The sequence below is a fragment of the Triturus cristatus genome, chromosome 12 (assembly GCF_964204655.1).
Source record: "Triturus cristatus chromosome 12, aTriCri1.1, whole genome shotgun sequence".
Taxonomy (NCBI): domain Eukaryota; kingdom Metazoa; phylum Chordata; class Amphibia; order Caudata; family Salamandridae; genus Triturus; species Triturus cristatus.
This window is the reverse complement of record NC_140595.1, coordinates 87,525,585-87,543,650: the sequence shown is the minus strand read 5'-3', so window position 1 is coordinate 87,543,650 and position 18,066 is coordinate 87,525,585.

Here is an 18,066-nt window from a genome sequence, read left to right as displayed (position 1 = left end):
CTCCGCAGATGCACAAAGGTGCAGAAGGTACAGTTAAAGTTTTTAGACCTGGCCCACATTTTAGCAGTAAGTGCTCTCACCATGAGGTGGAAATCTCCCAGGTGTCCCACGGTACCCACGTGGCAGGCTGACATGCTTCAGTGGGGGAGAGCAGAGGGTGAGGCTCTTCGCAGAGAGGAAGTGAGGGGGCTGAGGAAGCAACCCATCTCGATGGACTGGGAGGCTATGCTGCTTGACCTAGAATCACTTGACTTATTAACTCCACAGGATACCCCAACCCTATAGCACACAATGTCACCCAGTGACTTCTCATGTGTAGGTTCCGAGACCCAGACCCATGCTTTCTAACCCAAGGACACTACAATCCTTCGAGTGTAATACCTTCAGTGACCTATATTGATTGACATGGAAGCCAAAGTAAGACGGACCAGGAGTCGGGGTTGGGTGGGCTAGGGAGGGAGGGGGACATGGTTGAACAGGTTTGTCTTGTTAATTGGAAATATAACGGCTTTATACTGACAATTTCTGTACTGGGACACCAACGTTTTAGTACCAACGATGTCATCGGAGATCATTGCCCTTTGATTTCTGTATCACATAGAGTGAAACGTACAGAAGTGGCATGTATGTTGTAAATTCCTACAAAAACAAAAGACTGCCTCCGTAGGATAATCATTGCATTGCACGAAATGTCAAAGTCATCAATAAAGTGTGTTATAAAAAAAAAAAGAGACAGAGCACACCATGGGAATGCACTTGTCTATGTAGTACTTCCCTTTTAGCTGGAACCCCAAAAGGTGGAAATCTTGTGAATGTAAACGGAAGGCAGATTCTGTGTCAGATTTCACCAATAACGTGCCTGGGCCAAGCGATTGCAGCATTGCAATCGCCTGATCCAGTGACACGTATCTCAAAGTGCACAGGGCCCCATCAATAGCATCATTCAATGATTGACCCATTGAAGCGGATAGGTTATGGATCAAGCGTAACTCCCCCGGGTCTTTTGTGGGCACCACCCCCAGTGGTGAACAGACAAAATCGTCAACCGGTATCTTATCAAAAGGACCAGCCAGTCTCCCTAAATGCAATTCCTTCAACACTTTAGCCATTGTCACAGACTTGTTGTCCCTCACTGATTGTTGATTGCAGCAGTAAAAGACCCCACAATAGCCAGGTGCAGGAATCCTAAAGCCATCCCTAAAACCTTCAAACAAAGTCTGGGCTGTGTTTGGGCAACAGTATTTATTTAGCCAGGGTATCAAAGCCATTGTTTTTATGGATGAGTGTCTCTTGCTAAGCAGCAGGCCCTCAGTCCTGTTTTTACCTCCCTTATCTTTTGATTTCTTGAAGCATTTGGATTCTGGGTGGGAAGATAGGCCGCATAAGGAACAGGCATGCTTGAATTTGCATGAACCAGTGGGCCTAGTGCAGGTCCGCCTGTTAAAATCCCAACAAGCCCCTTTCTTGCCACCCCCTCCTACCTGACCGAAAGGACTGTCCTTTTGGTGTGTCCTGGCTCGGGGATCTCATTTGCCGCAACCACAAGATGACATCCATCTGATCCCAGGTTAAACCTGAGTCCGATGCCTTTGCCCTCCAGAAATCCTTGTCATACTCATTCCATCCCACTCCCGCGTACCCATCATGTGCACAGGTAATGCTATTCTGATAGCACGCCAATTGCGCGCCCAGCCCGGGAAACCGTTCTACTTTTATCACATGATAGTTGGAGAATGCCTTTATCCGCTTAACTAAAGTTTCATCAATCTTTTTTCTGGTGGGACAATTGCCCCAATCCCTTGGATGAGCCCATTCCCTCATCTTTTTAGCCTCCTCCTTCTCATCCTTATCAACTAACAAAGAAAACATATTCACATATTCCCCTTTCCAGATTTGTTCCTTCACCTCCTGTGAGATGTCTCCCCAGACGCTCTCGGGATGAGCGCAGCTCTCCCAAACCTAGACTCGGTAACACTTGTGCTGTACCTGCAGTCATGCCGTCTTGCGTCTTGGCATGCTCAGTTCCTGCAGATGTGCCAGCTTTGGAAGGTTCGGGGCTACTCTTGCCGCTCACTGCGCTGTTTTGCCCTACCCCGCTAGTTTCCTCAACAACTGCCGCCGGTGAGCCCATCTCAACTGATTGTGGCACCCCCTGCTTAGCCCCTTCCAACTGTGCTACCAACTTCCTGGCCCTTTACACTGCATCCCCCTCTGCTAGTAGGACACCACTGCCTGCAGAAGGGATCACCGTCCCTGGTTTGGATAACCATGGGAGCACTGCTGCTAGACTGGCTACCAAATCTGGTTGTCCAGGCACACAACTCGAGGGGGACCCACTGGGGGGGACTACAGGCTGGGTTGGGCCACCTCTAAACTGGGACTCTCTGATGCTCCTGGTTGGCTGGGGCCCCCGCGTCCCCTGGTGGGATCACCCCCAATGGGGCTGCCTCATTACCCTCCTCTGGCTGAAGGCCCTGGGATCCCTGGACTCTGTAACCCTGGTGGCGCAACCCCCCGTCCCCCTGTTTGGGTTTAGACCTCCGGGGTATCGGAGGGAATGCTGCCCTGGGGGCCACCCTCGAATGCCTAGGCCTTTTGTCAGCTTCCTCCTGCCCATCTACTCTCCTACGTAACTCTGACAAGGACTGCCCCATATCAGTCATTGTGCGCATCATTGCCTCCATCCACTCCTCTATCCGAGTTGGAACCTGACCCCTCTTCTCTTTGGGTGCCATTACCAAATTAAACACTCTAAAGAAAGTGCCCAGTAAAATATATGTCTGCTAGCCCAATGTCTTTGACCGTGGCCTACCACACAAGTACCCCTAGCAGCCCCAACAGGCCAGACTCAGAACCTATGCAACTGTCAAAGAATCACCAATCGAATGCGGATTTAAAATTGTATATGCCCTTTGCACCATACACAAAAGCTCCATAATTTATGCTGCAGGCCAAAAAATACCACTCCCTACGTGCCGCAGAAACCAGCCTAAACGCAAACCCTGGGGGTCCACAACTACCCTGGGTCCGGTTAGGGTGATGCCCAAACCCTTACCTCCCTTTTAAGATAATCACCAGGTCCCAGCCCCGGTCGACTGCAAGCACTCCACAGCCAGAGCCACTCCCACAAGTCCAATCAAGTGGAGCAGGTGAGTATTCACTCTAACCCGCGTGGCTCCCAGCTGCGGTGCAGTGTCAGGTCCGCCGAGGAGGAAGGGAGAGAAAAGCTGCTTTGCTGGATGCGGCCTGTTCTCCTCGCGCTCAATCTCCAGGAGAAAATTGCCTGCAGAAAAGAAAGCAATTGCCTGTAGAAACAAAGAAAATATGGGGTTAAAAAGAGGACCCCTCCGCGTGGACGGAGGCGTGCAGTGATCCCAGGCGGGGCGGCGAGGAAAAGACCGTACCGCCGCTCCGCGCTCCTTTTAAAGGAGCCAAACAACCAAATACAGTTTATACAGGTCCTGGCAGAATCCGGGACCTGTTCCTCCTACATTGTCCCAGAAGTACTTGGAGAGCTTCCGGGGCATTCTCCTAACAAACAATCACTGCCCGCGGGGGGCGGATGCCGGCCGTGTCATCGGCCGCGCTGACCCCGCCCCCCACAGGAGAAGCGTTCAGGGACCGGCAGAAGCGCCATATCTGCAGTGTGCCCGAATTCCCGGTGGTGCCTGTCGACTATTTTTTGGTATTCACAAACTTTGAGTCTAAATGTAATAATTGTAATTGCATTTATATAGCGCTTACTACTCCATACAAGGTGTCAAAGCACTTTTTAGGCAAGTAGCACACTACTCCGAAACCCAAAGAGGATTAGTGGTGGACCTATCGGTTTGTTATTTGGATTGAAAAAGGAAAATGGAGGGATGGAAGAGGGAAGAGTTTGCATTTATATTAATAGTTTGCCTTTGTGAATCAGGCCGTGTGTGTTTATCCCCCAGTTTGAATAAGAGAAACTCAGTTTACTCTTGAGATGCTTCATCCACCACCAGTCTCTCCAACTCCACAAGATATTGTCTCTACTGGTCATAAGGTACATGGAACTCATCATAACCTTCTGAATGTGGGGGTTCCTTAGCGCATGCTCAAACCTACTGAATTCTGAGAGTCCTGGAACTCAGGGTTGAGCCAGGCTTACTTACCAGTGGAGTCATTCCCAGCGAAATCTTGGTGCATTGGGGCAGTAGTAGTTGTAAGTTTAGAGAATCAGCAGCTCTGCTTCAGGCCCCAGCAGACTGCCAGTCCCTGAGCCAATAAGAACTCCACACAGCCCCCGCTCTGGCCCTGTTCTTGATCTGTATTGCTGCATTGACAGGCAGGCATCAGAGTTATATTAAGGTATCTTGGCCTTGGCACATAGGTAGGTTTTACGACGGACTGAAGCAAATGTTAGAGCCCGGACCCCCCAGGATGTCCCCCGCCCCAACCTCATGCAATCCCACAATCCAAACTAGCCAGACCAAGAGTGTGGGTAAAACAGCCATGTTTAATAACCATCAAAACATTCAAAAACATTTATAAAATTCACATTTAAAATTCAAAATTCACACTTTTAATATTTACAAGTATTATCACTGATCTATTATCACTGATCATAACCATCAGTTATGCAATATCTACTTACTCCAGCACCAAGGGGCCCTCTGGCTCGCATCCCCTATCTGAGAACCACGCAAGGCGCAACCCACCTGCGTCCTTGAGCGGTGAGCCCTCGGTCCTTGTCCGTCATTTCCGGGGGCCCACCCCTCTACCACCAGGCTGTCAAGGAGGCTCGTGTGACCTGGCGCCCTTGCCTCCCCAGCCGGTGTCCCCATTCTCCCTGCGTAGAGCTTACCGTCTCTCCCCTCAGTGCTGGCCTCGGCAGTATGTAAGCAGGCCTCCCGTTAACCCTGAAAATCAATGTTCTGTGGCCTCTTTTCTGCCATACTCCTCCTTGACCTAACCCCCAAAGCACTAATCTCAGGGACGGGTGGGTGGGAGATCGATTTGCTCCACTGATCCAGAGGTCAAGAGCGGGAAAAAGAGGAAGTGGACCCAGGGCCTAAATAGTAGCCCCCCCCCACCCCCCCACTCCCGGCTCCACACCTTTGCCTGCTCCAGCCGGACACGCGTCATGGGTGACCCGGAAATACATTCCTCCGGCCAGTAGCCAATCGGGCAACTGGACAGGACTATGGGGGTGTGGCGTGGGTCTAGGGGGCCGGGCCCTAAGGGCGCGCTCGCCGAGATCTCGCGCTTTTCAAACTGTACTTTTAGTTTTTTTATATACTCGCTCAAAAGTATTGAAACAGTACAAGGAATGGTCCCATTTTTGTACTGATATGCAGAGATAGTGTGTGTTTAAGTGTTTCAGGGCTTACTCTGAGGATCCGTCCGGTCCTCATAGTATGGGTTAAACCTACCTATCGCTCTCTCTCTCTCCATCTATCTATCTATATGTATGTATTATCAGGGCTCGAAAAATCCACTTGCCCGCATTTGCGATATATATATATAATAATAATAATAATAATCCACATTTGTAAAGTGCGAACAATCACCCGTATGGGTCTCTAGGCGCTGGGGGCCGTCAGGAAGATTAAGCAAGCTATTGCCCAGAGTCACAGGGTGCTGGGCTAATCTGCCGCCGGCGCCGGGGATCGAACCGTGAGCACCAGATTCCGGCGTCAGTCGCCCTGGCCGATCACTATCAATAAGTTATCAATGTATTAATATCTGGGTGGTTTTAAGTACACTATATTGAAATCGCCTAACTATTTCTTCAATTAATCAATCAAGATTGCATGAAATGAGTGATCTATGTATTAGATATCAATGTACTTAATATATATTTATGATTGTTCGAACTGATTGTAAATGTTATTGGAGTTCTTCTGCACTGACTTGAGATGATACTGGATTTATGTCATATAGCTAATTATCCTAATATTGTTAATGTATGGTAAATTGAGGATTTTCAACAATTGTTTATACGATTTTTAATATGATTGTTATATATATATATATATATATATATATATATATATATATATATATATATATATATATATATATATATATATATATATATATATATATATTCACTCCCGCCACCGACCCCTCCCCGTAAGTGTCTACTTTTTCAGTTTATTGTGGGGAGGGGGGGACTTACCCCCACTGTTTATCCTATATAAGTCGTCCAAATTCCCTCCTGCCTCTCTTCTCTTTCTCCAATTTAAACATAATCCCCTCTTCGACCTAACCCAAAACAGGACGCCTGACGCCCCCCTCCCCCGCCCCAATTCTCCGCCTTTAATTGGGCACAGTGATCTGCGGTTGTTGTGTTTTGGCGCGGCCCCTGAACCGCCAAAGATGTCTCTTTTATTGTTATCTTGCTTTAAATGACTGTGTTTTTTTTGTAAATGACAGCGCGCGCGGCCTCCCCCTCGGCGGCGGCCACTTTGCCGCTTGGCTGCTCGAGGTATGCGCCCATTGAGGGGCCGTCCTGGGAAGTGGGGCAGCGGCGAGACACAGTGGGTTCGGGCCGGGCACCCAGGGCGGCTCCAGGCTCGGCTCCCCCCGCGGGGCGCAGCTGGCACCACAACACTGGCACTTGTTTACCGTAGGGCGGTCTCCCATTTCAAGTGTCTCCAGTTCCTTATAACCCCGGGTGGGGATGGGGGGTCGGTGGCTGGGGACTGGAGCCAGGGGGATTACAGATGGTATTGACAGGCCTTTAAGGGAATCTTGAGGTTCCCCCACTGCCCGAGGCACCAACCTGCTGCAAAACCTTTACAGGAGGAATAGTTTGAGACTGCTTTTTGCCACGTGCTCTGTTCCTCAGAGACATCCAAAAATAAAGGTTAAAAACCGCTATGGCTGTATTGTTAATGCTTGCTCAGCAACTAATTTGCAGGAAACACTAAATATATTCATTACGTCTTTTTAGTTAGTAAAATGGAGGCTGGCTTTCTAATTCTTTTAGGAGCAAACTATTGCAGGGGCTGGGCCACGCTCATGAGTCACTGTGCCCCTTCCCTCCACAATGGTAATAAAACAACATATTACACTCTGAAAACCTGAATATATGATTTATACTATGGAATTTGTTTGAACAAAAATGTTTTTGACCAAAACAACAGTGCAAAGGGGTTACATTTTTGGCGTATGGCGAAATCACAACGAAGAGACCTCGTGGCTATTAGGAGAGTTGTTTCCATGTGTAAAGTAGTTATTAGACGCAGTCCCTGTGGCGATAAAAGGCGTTTTCTCATGTCAATTTTAGTATACTGGGGTAATATCAAATTATACATTTGCCATGCAGTTATAAATTCGTGAATGTGTATTTATTAGTACAGTTGATATTTTCCCTACCATGCCTAATAAACAAGTCATTTAGAGTATGTACACCAATAAGCACATTTTCACAGATTTCCATAGTACAGTGTGCCTGGCATGAGAAAATACTGTTTACTATTTCACACACAATGTACAGGAGCCTAAGGCAACCCCAGTAATCAGACTCTAATGAGCAAATAAACATTTACAGCACAATGAGAGGGCACCAAGAGGAATCTAATACATAAAGGGGGTATCAAAATACATACTTTAATTGTTTAGCTTTGAACCTTCTGATGAAAAGCGTAAAAAGCATTATTAAACCAAAGCTTTTGATATAATAGTTTAGAATTGTACACCATTTTTTAATAGAGTTTTTATATATCGGGAACTCGACCCAAAAGTATTAGAGCGCTTTACATGAGCACCAGTTTTGTTACAGTCGGACACATACATTTTTTTTGCTAGGCACGGGGAGATTAAGTGATTTGCCCAGAATCACAGGATGTTCAGCGTCCTTCCTGAGACTCAAACCTGGATCCGCAGCTTTGAGGTCGACCGCTCTAGCCGTTGGGCCACATCCTCTTCCCCTAACGTTTAGTCTTATACTGTCATGTCCTTCATTCAAAAACCCCATTTCTACAACAGCAGAATACGACTAATTTGTTAATAATATTCCCGTCAACGTGATTTGATGATCCGAAAACAAAATACAGTGAATATATTAAATCTATAATCAATCTTCGTGTGGCTTATGTTCAAAGTATCGACTTTCTCTCTCACACAGTGCACAGGGCCGGCTTTAGGGCAGTGCGACTGGTGCGGCCGCACTGGGCGCTGACCTGTTGAGGGGGCGCCAACCTGAGGGAGGGGTGCTGTGTTTAGCAATAGCTTATGATCATAGAGATGAGGGGCACTTTTGCCGGGTGCTGGTGAGAGAATGTGAAGAGGCGGTCATTGGGTGCGGGGGCGCCAAAAATTATTGTCGCACCGGGCGCCACTAGTGCTAAAGCTGCCCCTGACAGTGCATGTTATGCTTGTAATGCCTTGGCAAGGGAAAATATCTGGCTAATACTCCTGAGGCCTACTCGGAATGGTTTTCTCTCTCTCTGAGGAGAACCGGTGTATTCTGGTTAAATAATGTGTTTACGAATGTTACACACCGCAAACTAGCATGAATTAAACCATGTATGCAGATCTACGGAGAGTACTATGCTATTTATCACTTTTGTTGACGGAGCGTAGGGACATTGCGATCCGCTGAAGGTTTTACCTCCTGTGAAATGACATGAGAAAAAAACAGTTTATTTTCTCACAGATTTCAATTTACTGTTTCCACTGTTGGGGGAGGCAAGTGGCATCAGACCCACCAAGGCTTCACCTCTTGTGGTTTATGATTAGGGCTCCCGGTATTATGGTATTCATATTTTTGTAATTTCCGTCTGTATTTATCCATATTTATTTTTTGTTAATTTTACCTGTGTTTATCCATATTTATTTTAGGTCTTGTGAAAAATGTAAGCTGAAATGTGTATATTTCTGCATTAAGCTGAAATGTGTATTTTTTTGCATTTATTTAACCAGTTAATGTGCACTCGTGCCTCTACGCCTGACAGATTTCAATGATATATACACACTCAGATGGTAAAATAAGCACTTGTAAAATAATATGTACATTTTTGTATCCTGGTTGTGCAAATCTACTGCTGTGTATGCCTGTTTACTAAAATACCTATATGTTTTTGATCCCCTTGCCTGTCAATCCACACAGCTATTGGCCTGGCAGTCATGATTGACAGCATTTAGAATCACTCAAAAACAACCCATATTTCCGTTTTTATACACATTTAAAAATAAATACAGACAGGAAAATAAATGATTTCTATCTGTGTTTATCTGTAAATCTGTTATTCGGTCCCTCTTGTCTGGGTTTGTGGACCCAAGAGCAGTGTTTGCGGACCTTGAATTCTTGCTGAAGGTCTGTGAACCCTGTTTTGGAGTCTGTGAATCCTGAAGCAAAACTAAGTGTTGCTCGAATATGAATTTACCTTTAAAAGACAAGAGGCGTATGGTGAAACAGGAACAGTTGGTTTAATTAAACATTTTGGCTGGGAGTACAGCTGACAGAATCTGGCCTGAGGACTGTCTCAAAGTACAATCAATCAGAGCGAGTTTTATACAGTTTTGGGTGTCCTAAAATTACATCCAGCTATTCTTGTTTAGTAAAAGAGTGCAGGCTTTGTCTGTGGAGTCGCAAATAAAAGGTCCCTGATAACAAATGCAGGTGGACCTCGACTTTGTGTGGACACAATGTGGGCCAGTGGGTAATGTGTCCAGGTATCCAGCATGATGGGTGCGTGATCACTGCGTGTTCTGTGTGTGCTTCGTCCTGATTGACTGTGTATTCCTAACTCCATGTGTCGTCTGACTTTATGGTGTTTTGGGAGCGCACGCACCCCTATGGCCATATGTGATTTATTGGGGCCAATTTCCCTGGACCATTGTGGTATCGTGCGCTTATCTGGGGGATGGGCCTGACCTTCCTGTTCGCGCATTTGTCTACCCGCTACATGCCACCCCACCTGTGACCGGTTATTCAGTTACCGCGGGCCTAGGTTGCAGAGCCTGCCTGATCATGTATTTCTGAGTCGGGGTTGATGTAGAGTTCATGACAGGCGAATTTGATAATAATGATTCAATTTCATTTGTGTATGCGAGTGTACCATTTTAAGCATTGGCATTGTTTTTATCAATATCAACATTGCCCCCTCTAGTTGAATTTTCAAGTACATTATCTAAGCCATACTTCATGACAGTCACATTATTGGGGACCTGCTGTTCTTAAGTTTTGACTAATACTATTTCCCTAGTTACTTGCATTCTACCTTATTTGAGGACTGCGTTTGTATAGCAGGAAACTCCCAATTGTAGGAAACTACACAATTACAATAAATACATGAAAAAGGGCAGCACTGGCTTGCACAGTCTGGTTAGCCACGGGGGAGCCAGGCACACCAGTTTAAATACTATGCCTGCTCAGGGGCACCGCCCTCTTCACACATGTCTCTTTGTAAACTGTGCAATGCTTGGATGGCTAGACTCAGAATTCTGTTATCCAGGTCATTACCTGGGATAAACATGCAGCAGGATACACTGATCTTGTCACACACCCCTCTCTCCATTGCGGTCATTAAGTCCAACACATATCGATGTTGCATCACCATGAGACGGATGGCTCTCAGATCTTCCCTGATTGCATTAAGGCTGTGCTTAATGCTGTTCATCATCTTGAGCATCTCCCACCTGGTTATCTTTAACCAGCGGAAATTCGCTTTTGTCTGCAATGCAAAAAAGGGTAAGGATCCCCCTGCATTCATATGTGTGTCAGAATTCGTCTGGAGTGTCCTTGTACTGAACCCAGCCAAAATATTCAGCTTTTATTTTCTCTCGAGCCTGATGCAACAGAGTTGTCTTCTTCCTTAGCTAGTGTTAATGCAACTCTGACATATCTTCTCTGGGAATGACCAGGGTCAGGGTGTGTATGGTGACGAGGGAGCATAGGCACTCCATCTGGGTCGAGCTGAGTGTAAGCATACCATCCACATTGCCAGTAGGTATCCATCAGTGATGGACATGCAGCTCTGTACCACAGTTCTCATTCGTTCCCAGTGGAACGGTTCCTTTTCCTCTGAAACACAAGAAATACAGTGTAAGTTTCCGTACAGTTAAGGGTTGCAGCTTCCCTTCTAGCCACGTATATCTACTCACCTCAGTATCCCAGATTTCCTGACATGGGGTATGTATGCTGTTGTTTAACCCCCCCTATGAGACTCATTTCCCTTTGTATCATCGAGGTGGGTGGTCCTAGACTGGAACCCCATGTCTGTGGTCCATTTGTTATTAAAGAAAACAGCCCCAGAAATGCTAAGGCCACCCTGAGATGCCCGCTGAAAAGGTGGTGCAGTTAGACGTTCGATTGCCAACCTGTTGAATAAGAGTTATGGTTGTTTTGTTAGTTCAGAAAACAGTGTGTTATTGTGTACACCTGGATAACTGTTCTTTTTCTCTTGAGGGGTGTGCCTTTTCCCCATTCATGTGCGCCATTTTTCGTGAGGCACTGAAAGCAGACTTTTAACATTGCCTATTGCTAGATTTAGTCCTGTGGTGTTCTTCTGAAAACATGAGACTTATTTCCCTGCTCCATCCAGAAAGGGCGTCGATTTGGTCCTTAGCCCTTCTTTTTCCATCTGAGCCCACGGCACATAGATGGTGTTAGACATGCCCTTCTGCAGTAGTGGGTATATGTTGGCGTGGGGGAGATCCACTGTTTTTTCACTACTATAGCATTCTCATCTTTTTAGTCAATCCTGCATGTAAGGGAAGTTCCGCTTGGAGTCTTCTGCAACAGCCAAGTCTTTTGGTTCGGAGAATCCCTCCTCCGGCCTGGGCCTATCACACTGGTCCTTTCCCTCGGTCCATGTGGCAAAATGGCCTTGCGGTGAACTCACCTTCCTCTCGGGCCACTGTCTCCCTTGGGATCGGCCTATCTGTCTCACGCTTTTGGGATGAGCAGGGGACGTCTTCACCGCTGCTTCCCTCGCGTGCATGCAAAGGTGCCATCCTACTTCTCCTCTGTCTTGGTTGAGTTTGCACCAGGCTACTGTGGTTTCTGATTTCATGGTCAGCCCCTCTCCCATGCTGATGATCTGGTGAGGTTCGTGTCCCAGCTGGAAGCCTCTCCTCTAGTTCTGCCTCAGACTCTTCCTCAAACTGTGCTCCGTGCCTACCCCCGCTCTCCACAGGAGGAGGGCGTGCTGCTCTGCAATCTGGCTGAGCTTCTATGCCACAAGCTCGCTCTTTCTCTTTTTGGTTCACGCTTTTCCTCTAATTCCCACCTAGATTGCTTCCTACATTCTGAGCTAGGCGCGGTTCTTTTTGGTTGGAACTTGCCTTCAAACTCGTTATCTGTAGTTTCTTCCGCTACCTGACCAAACCCTGTGGTTCCCACCTCGTCATCGGATCCCAGAGGACTAAGACCCCATTCCTCTCTCGCGCTAGTCGTATCATTGTCCAGAACCGCTATGAATCTCCCTGTTACCCAAGTGTGCTCACTAGACCCGTTGGGGGTGCGCGTTCTTCGCACTACTGGGGCTTGAAGGACCGAATGCGACGGACGAAGGGCTGAGTTTTGGGGAGCCCTAGCACTGGACTGGGGTGGTACCTGGGCCTGCCGGTCTGTTATGCCCTAGTGCCTAGACCTAACAGTTTGTTGTTTGGTAGGGGATCCTCTGGCCCCCTCAACTGGTGGGCTGGTGTTTCCTATTGCGGGGATGGCTGGCATCGGGGAGAACACCTCCATACCTGCAAATGATGGGGATGGTGCAGACGCTTTCCTTATTGTCTGTGGGATAGGATTATCGGCCTGGGCCTTCTCAACAATGGCCTACAGTTCTAATAGTGCCTCTCTTCTGACCTTCTTCTGTCCTGTGTATTTAGTCTGTATGTGTTTCCTAATGAGTTCGATTATGTTAGTGTCGAAGGTTCCCCTCTTCTGGCCAGGGAAACGCATGTGCGTGCCATTCTTGGCAATACTTGCTAAGTGTTTTTGCCTGCGTGGGGAACCTGGTTTGCGTGTGTTTTAGTGGCGACTCCATGATAAGTTGGGTACTTTCTAAGGAACAGACACACCCTAGTTTTTCTGGGGCTTTTTGGGAATTTTTAAGTTCTACTCTGATCGTGGGGAAAATATTAGGCACAGAAATTGCTGGTCCTAACTACGTATCATGAGCTCAATGCTATGTACAGATGCATCAATATGTACATTTCACAAATGCAAAATAGCAAAGCATATGAAGGGTCACAACCTGGAAGAAAGTGCAATTGTTAAAGCGTCATGAAATTGGCAGCAAATAGCAGACATTTCTTTTATTTATTAAGATTTTACATGTCGTCAAATGTTATAAATCTGCACAGTTTTTAATACAATAATGTGGTCATGGAATGTGATATTACATGCGCATAAGCAATACTTCTACGTGCCATTAATACAAACAAACTAAAAAAAGGAAAAAAAACAACTTCCGCCTTACACTTACATCGTCCGTACACATACATACTCATTTTCACATTGTACAGGTTAATATATAGGTAACGTTACCAGGTTTACATGAATACTGTCCACAATATTATGCATCTCAGCACTGGTGTTCATTTTACCCCCCGCGGGCCATGGATAACTCTATACAGGAATACATACGGGGATCTCTACAGTACTGTTATCTGATCGTTTGCTACGGATCCCAAGCTTCCCCTCCTCTTGTGCCCAACCAGGCCATAATGGTTCCCAGATATCCTTTGGGCGGGACCTGCTGGGCATTAGCTCCCAATAATGTGTCAGTTGGTCTTTACAATAGGTAGCATCATTCACCCATTGTGCTACGGTTGGGGGCGCCTGCTTTTTCCAATGGATTGCCACCTGTCGTTTGGCCAGAAGCAATAGAATTGCTATGAGTTTCCGCTTTCCCTTGGGGTATCTAGAACATAACCCAGCAGTGCTATCAACGGAGAACATATCATAGGATAGCTCGTCATTTGTCCAATATGGTTAAATACTGCTAGCCAAAATTACGCTATCGGTCTGCACTCCCATGCTAAGTGGATAAAGGTGGCCCTCTGAGAGCCACATCTCCAGCATCGCATGTCCGGGTGAAGCCCCATGCGATGTAACTGAGTTGGTGTACGATATAAGCGATGCAAATAATTAAAGTGATTTAGCCGAAGTCTGTAATTTGGTGATAGATGTTTTAGTTGAGTACAACAGAATGGCCATTGCTTATCAGTTACGGTAATATCTGCGTCTACCTCCCAGTCTGTTTTGGAGTGGGCTACGGCGATAGGAGACTCCCGTTGGGTAATGCTATATAGGCGTGTAATTAATTTACGGCCTGATGGTACAGAGATAATATTTTCCAGAGCCGGCAGCGCGGGGGCATTTGCGGAAAGTCGTCATATCTGACCCTTCAATCTGCTCTGATCTGATAATATAGGAGCATGTCTAGTGCTGTGGGCGGTGTCGACTGGCACATCTGTTGTAGTGTAATAAATGTACCATCTGGGAATAGATCTTTGCCTTTCAATAGCTCGTGGGATGCCGCCCTCTGTTTGGCAGCAGTATCTAATAATGGTGTAATGAGTGGGTTTCCACCTATCGGCATAGATGGCGCAAACAGAACCTTTTGGTGTGCCCTCTTTGCCAACCCATGCCACGCCCATCTGAGTGTTTCAACAGTGTATCTCTAGGTGCGGGCGCTTATATTGTTGCTAGAGTGCCGTGTGCAGTGGGAGGGGGGCTACTTTGTCCAGTTCGATTGCCACATGAGGCTGGTATGGTGTGGGATGCTGCCAGTAGTGAAGGAATTGCACTTGTGCGCAGTATGCGTACAGTTCGTAGTCAGGGGCACCTAGGCCTCCTTGTGTGAAGGGCAGCGTTAGGATATTCCAGGAGATACGGGGTTGTTTACCAGCCCATATCAATTCCAAAATGTTAGATCGCAGTCTCTTAAAAAAGTGTGTGTTTAAAGGCATTGGTATATTTACGAAGAGGTACAATAGCTTTGGGAGTACTACCATCTTTGTATATACGGCCCGCCAGGGACAGCGGCAGATGTTTCCATCTTTGTATCTTCCCCTCCAGCCAGTCCATCCCTCTCCCATAATTGGCCGACCATAACTCCTGTAGATCTCTACTAATCCATATCCCCAAATATCTGATCGGGCCATCAGCCCATTGTATTGGGAATTCTGTGTCAAAGGGAGTGGTGCCATCTGTCAGTGGCAGTATCGTTGATTTGGCCCAGTTTATCTGAATACCCGTCAGGCCGCCATAGCGCACCAATTCCCTCATCAGTGGCGCTAAGTTTGTTTCTGGGTTGACTAGGTATAACGTCATGTCATCTGCATACATTGATATGAGCAATCCCCTAGAAGTGAACCCAGTACTGGGCTGAGTATGATGTTGCCGAAGGCGGGCTGCCAGGGGCTTCGTAGCAAGCGCGAAGAGGAGCGGCGACAGCGGGCAGCCTTGCCTCGTTCCTCTCGTTATAATGATTGGGTTTGAGATATGACCATTTACCCTAATTCTCGCCGTGGGTGCAGTATATAATAGTTGGATTTGTTTCAAGAGAATGGGACTTAGTCCCATGCGGGCCAGCAGCATGAAAAGGAATTTCCATTCAAGTGAATCGAACGCCTTTGTGGCGTCTATCAGGGCTGCAATGGCCTGAACATGTGAAGCTAAGTAGTGCAAAAGAGCGAAGATAGTGCGCAAGTTATGCGCCGTCGAGCGGCCTGGTATGAATCCCGATTGATCAGGGAGTGCTATTAATGGGAGAAGAGGCTGCAGCCTGTTCTCCAATTGATTTGCATAAATCTTGCCATCCAGGTTTATTAAGGATAAGGGGCGGTACGGGTCTGGCTGGGTAGGGTCTTTATCTGGTTTGAGCAGGGTAATTATTGTTGCTTATTGCATGGTCTGTGGCAACTGTCCAGTTTCTTGCGCCTCCTGGTAAACCTGCAAAAGTCGTGGTGCGAGAATACCTACATATTCCTTATAAAAGGCTGCAGTCAGACCGTCTGCCCCTGGGGCCTTGTCTGCTGGCATGCTGCTTATGACTTGTCTTATGTCATCTGCTGTAAATGGCAATTCCATATATTCGCGATTCCATCGGTTGAACCATACTAGTGCTATTGTGTCCAGGTATTCTGTAATGTCGGTCTCTGGTGGGTCTGTCTGGGAGGTGTATAGAGTCTGGTAAAATTGTGTCATAGTTTGTAGTATTTCTGGTGGTGTGCGTGAATGCGGCGCATCTTGATTGTGGAGTTCGGTTATACATGCCGAGTCTCTTGGCGTACGTAGGAGGCCAGCCAGTGTTCTCCCTGGCCGGTCTCCTTCCCCAAATCTGCGTGCTTGTGTGTATTTATGCATATACTTAGTTTCCCTGTTCGCCTCTGCCTGAAATGCTGTTAGTTTGCTTCTAATGTGTGCTAACGTGGTAGGAGAGGGGTTGGTGTAATATTTGCGCTCTAGGTCTCTAATCTCTCCCTCCAAGCGTGCAGTTGTGTTACGTATATCTCGAAGCACTCCCGTCTTCAATGCTATACATTCTCCTTGGGTTACCACTTTAAAGGCCTCCCAGAGGGTTCCCGGGGAATCCACTGTGCCTTCATTCATTTCAAAATAGTCCATGATTTTGTTGCGTAGTTCCTCTCAAAATACCTGATCTAATAAGTCGCCTGATGGGAATCTCCAGCTGAAGGGCTGTATATACGGTTTAGGTATGTTTTTAGTTTGAGTTGTACAGGTGCATGATCCGAGAATGTACGTGGATGGTGTATTGCGCTGGCGACCCAGGCATCCAGGTCCTTATTGGTGAGCCAATAGTCCAGTCTGGACCAGGCGTTGCGATTGTGTGTTATGCAAGTTTCCTCCCTGTCAGTCGGGTGCAGTGCCCTCCAGGAATCTATGAGCTGTAATTCTTCAATGATATCTTTTAGCATTGAGGCTGCCTGCGGATGGTGCGTCCTGGAAGCCCCTATTCCATATGCTACTGCGGATAGGACCACGTTAAAATCTCCCCCGACAGTATTGCTGCATCCCCTAGTATTTGAATCACACGCCAGATTTGATGAAAAAATTCAGGGCAGTCTGAGTTAGGGCCGTATGTGTTAACAATTACTATCGGGCTGTGATAGAGTTCTCATTTTATCAGGATGTATCTCCCTTCCTTATCTGTTATTGTTTGGTGTGTCTTCCAATGCAGGCCCCTGCGAATTAATACCGCTACCCCCCGGGAGTAACTTGAGTAGCCGGAACAGAATATCTCTCCCCATCTATTGTTTTTCAGTGTGGCAGCCGAAATGTTTGTCAAGTGTGTTTATTGTAATAGACAGATATCCACTGCGTATCTGGTCAGGTAGGATTGCATCAATCTGGTTTTTCTATGATCATTCAACCCCCGTACGTTCCAGGTAAGGCATTTAAGTGCTGTCATGGCAGTTCTACACATTGTGTAGGAAGCTGAGTGAGTGCATCAGCCATGCGACCGGTCTGTTACCTGGTGTGTCTGTGGTGTATAGTATAACCTGTACATCTGGCCGTCTGTTACCGTCGACATTTGTGAGCCTGTGCGCATGGACGATTTCCTCCCCCTTTTACATACTTCAAATGTAGTTTTCGGCGGTAACGTATAACAGGTAACTCCCTTCCCCCCCTCCCACACCAACCCCCCAATCAGGTTGTGTTCTTCCCTTTGTCCCCCCAAATAACGTCAACAGAACTCCAGAACCTAGGGAGTTTTTGAGAATCATCCCTTGGGGATGCGCGGGGTCGCTGGCGAACACCCCTGCCATTTTCCGCAGGGTGGCCGAGCACTCATTGTATGACCTGGGGTTACTAATCACATTAGGCTCTCTATTGCGATATTTATATGACTTCATAGCTTCCTTCTCTAAATTCCCAGACCCCAGCCTATCAATTTGTCACCATATTGTCTAACCCAGAGTCTATTAACTGCTACAAGATGTGAAACGTGCAACAGCCCACTTATCTGCGTGGTCATGAGCCTGTGCTTGTTTTCTTGAATTCAGTCATTGTCGCTGAGGTGATGCTCTGTACGATCGTCCGTTTCCGAGGTTCGCTGCTTCTGTTATTTTGCCATCTGCTTAGCATAGTTCAAGGCTGCCTTTGCATCCGTA